Source organism: Eleutherodactylus coqui, chromosome 2 (genome assembly GCF_035609145.1).
Source record: "Eleutherodactylus coqui strain aEleCoq1 chromosome 2, aEleCoq1.hap1, whole genome shotgun sequence".
NCBI lineage: Eukaryota > Metazoa > Chordata > Amphibia > Anura > Eleutherodactylidae > Eleutherodactylus > Eleutherodactylus coqui.
Genome location: NC_089838.1, coordinates 307,795,843 through 307,798,342, shown reverse-complemented (window position 1 = coordinate 307,798,342; position 2,500 = coordinate 307,795,843). Strand labels below are relative to the sequence as shown.

Here is a 2,500-nt window from a genome sequence, read left to right as displayed (position 1 = left end):
GAACCTACAATCTTCTGATCCGTAGTCAGACGCGTTATCCATTGCGCCACTGGCCCTGTGTGAGAGGTTGCCACTAATCATGCTCCCCATTTTGGACTTTTGCTACGCTCGCAGCCATATTCAAAGACCTCAACACGGTTGCTTTTAGCCCCTAGCCAAAACCCTTCTGCCTTGTTTGCTACCTTTCCATATTATCCAGTATCGTTTCGGTATTGAATGGCAAAGAGCAGTGCCTATCCAGTTAAGGCGGAGGGAAAAAACAAGGATAGATCCATGCCCCGTGTGAGGATCGAACTCACGACCTTCAGATTATGAGACTGACGCGCTACCTACTGCGCTAACGAGGCATCTTGCGTGTGATTGGTTGTTGCCGTCCAGAGATAAGATGGAATTCTGTAAGCACAAAACTTCTTTTTTTTTTTTTTTAATATGTACATGTATATATCTACATATATTGGAAAGTTTAAAGCAAGCTGTGAAAGCGACTTTTCCCATATGGTCTAGCGGTTAGGATTCCTGGTTTTCACCCAGGCGGCCCGGGTTCGACTCCCGGTATGGGAATGAGTGTTTTGCTAAGCTTGTGCCTGCATTCAAAGGCCTGCACCTTTCTTGCAGAATTAAGCGGCTTAGTTTGCAGATGCTCTTGGCAGCCAAAAATGCTGCGCTAACGAGGCCACTTGCAAGTGGTTGTTGATGCCATCCATGCTTAAAAATGAGTTTTCAAATCATGAAACTGATTTTTTTTCTACTTATTACTGAAAAAGGGTCTCAGCGGTTCCCATATGGTCTAGCGGTTAGGATTCCTGGTTCTCACCCAGGCGGCCCGGGTTCGACTCCCGGTATGGGAATGAGCATTTTCCTAAGCTTGCAACTACATCGAAAGACCCTCTGAATTAAGATAGCGCTCAAAAAGTTCATAAAAGTATCATTCAGGCTTGCCGTCTACAAGAGCACCTTTGCTTTTTCATCAAGAATGCCGTGACCCGGATTCGAACCGGGGTTGCTGCAGCCACAACGCAGAGTACTAACCACTATACGATCACGGCGACATTCACGAGCCAGGTAGGAGTCGAACCTACAATCTTCTGATCCGTAGTCAGACGCGTTATCCATTGCGCCACTGGCCCTGTGTGAGAGGTTGCCACTAATCATGCTCCCCATTTTGGACTTTTGCTACGCTCGCAGCCATATTCAAAGACCTCAACACGGTTGCTTTTAGCCCCTAGCCAAAACCCTTCTGCCTTGTTTGCTACCTTTCCATATTATCCAGTGTCGTTTCGGTATTGAATGGCAAAGAGCAGTGCCTATCCAGGTAAGGCGGAGGGAAAAAAGAAGGATAGATCCATGCCCCGTGTGAGGATCGAACTCACGACCTTCAGATTATGAGACTGACGCGCTACCTACTGCGCTAACGAGGCATCTTGCGTGTGATTGGTTGTTGCCGTCCAGAGATAAGATGGAATTCTGTAAGCACAAAACTTCTTTTGTTTTTTTTTGTTTTTTTTTTAAATATGTACATGTATATATCTACATATATTGGAAAGTTTAAAGCAAGCTGTGAAAGCAACTTTTCCCATATGGTCTAGCGGTTAGGATTCCTGGTTTTCACCCAGGCGGCCCGGGTTCGACTCCCGGTATGGGAATGAGTGTTTTGCTAAGCTTGTGCCTGCATTCAAAGGCCTGCACCTTTCTTGCAGAATTAAGCGGCTTAGTTTGCAGATGCTCTTGGCAGCCAAAAATGCTGCGCTAACGAGGCCACTTGCAAGTGGTTGTTGATGCCATCCATGCTTAAAAATGAGTTTTCAAATCATGAAACTGATTTTTTTTCTACTTATTACTGAAAAAGGGTCTCAGCGGTTCCCATATGGTCTAGCGGTTAGGATTCCTGGTTCTCACCCAGGCGGCCCGGGTTCGACTCCCGGTATGGGAATGAGCATTTTCCTAAGCTTGCAACTACATCGAAAGACCCTCTGAATTAAGATAGCGCTCAAAAAGTTCATAAAAGTATCATTCAGGCTTGCCGTCTACAAGAGCACCTTTGCTTTTTCATCAAGAATGCCGTGACCCGGATTCGAACCGGGGTTGCTGCAGCCACAACGCAGAGTACTAACCACTATACGATCACGGCGACATTCACGAGCCAGGTAGGAGTCGAACCTACAATCTTCTGATCCGTAGTCAGACGCGTTATCCATTGCGCCACTGGCCCTGTGTGAGAGGTTGCCACTAATCATGCTCCCCATTTTGGACTTTTGCTACGCTCGCAGCCATATTCAAAGACCTCAACACGGTTGCTTTTAGCCCCTAGCCAAAACCCTTCTGCCTTGTTTGCTACCTTTCCATATTATCCAGTATCGTTTCGGTATTGAATGGCAAAGAGCAGTGCCTATCCAGTTAAGGCGGAGGGAAAAAACAAGGATAGATCCATGCCCCGTGTGAGGATCGAACTCACGACCTTCAGATTATGAGACTGACGCGCTACCTACTGCGCTAACGAGGC

The 2,500-nt window shown here is 46.7% G+C and overlaps 8 non-coding genes across 8 annotated transcripts in view; 2 read left to right on the top strand and 6 right to left on the bottom strand.

Annotated features, from left to right (window-relative positions):
• Positions 1–56, bottom strand: part of TRNAR-ACG (transfer RNA arginine (anticodon ACG)) — a 73-nt gene extending 17 nt beyond the window's left edge. Inside the window, exon 1 of the tRNA in view lies at positions 1–56. This exon is cut by the window's left edge and continues 17 nt beyond it. This is a non-coding gene — a tRNA (tRNA-Arg).
• Positions 57–274: 218 nt separating this feature from the next.
• On the bottom strand, positions 275–347 carry TRNAM-CAU (transfer RNA methionine (anticodon CAU)). The gene has a single exon. It is a non-coding gene; the product is annotated as a tRNA-Met (tRNA).
• Positions 348–489: 142 nt separating this feature from the next.
• On the top strand, positions 490–561 carry TRNAE-UUC (transfer RNA glutamic acid (anticodon UUC)). Its single transcript has one exon. It is a non-coding gene; the product is annotated as a tRNA-Glu (tRNA).
• A 493-nt stretch (positions 562–1,054) lies between these two features.
• On the bottom strand, positions 1,055–1,127 carry TRNAR-ACG (transfer RNA arginine (anticodon ACG)). The gene has a single exon. It is a non-coding gene; the product is annotated as a tRNA-Arg (tRNA).
• A 218-nt stretch (positions 1,128–1,345) lies between these two features.
• TRNAM-CAU (transfer RNA methionine (anticodon CAU)) lies at positions 1,346–1,418 on the bottom strand. Its single transcript has one exon. It is a non-coding gene; the product is annotated as a tRNA-Met (tRNA).
• A 153-nt stretch (positions 1,419–1,571) lies between these two features.
• Positions 1,572–1,643, top strand: TRNAE-UUC (transfer RNA glutamic acid (anticodon UUC)). The gene has a single exon. It is a non-coding gene; the product is annotated as a tRNA-Glu (tRNA).
• Positions 1,644–2,136: 493 nt separating this feature from the next.
• Positions 2,137–2,209, bottom strand: TRNAR-ACG (transfer RNA arginine (anticodon ACG)). Its single transcript has one exon. It is a non-coding gene; the product is annotated as a tRNA-Arg (tRNA).
• A 218-nt stretch (positions 2,210–2,427) lies between these two features.
• TRNAM-CAU (transfer RNA methionine (anticodon CAU)) lies at positions 2,428–2,500 on the bottom strand. Its single transcript has one exon. It is a non-coding gene; the product is annotated as a tRNA-Met (tRNA).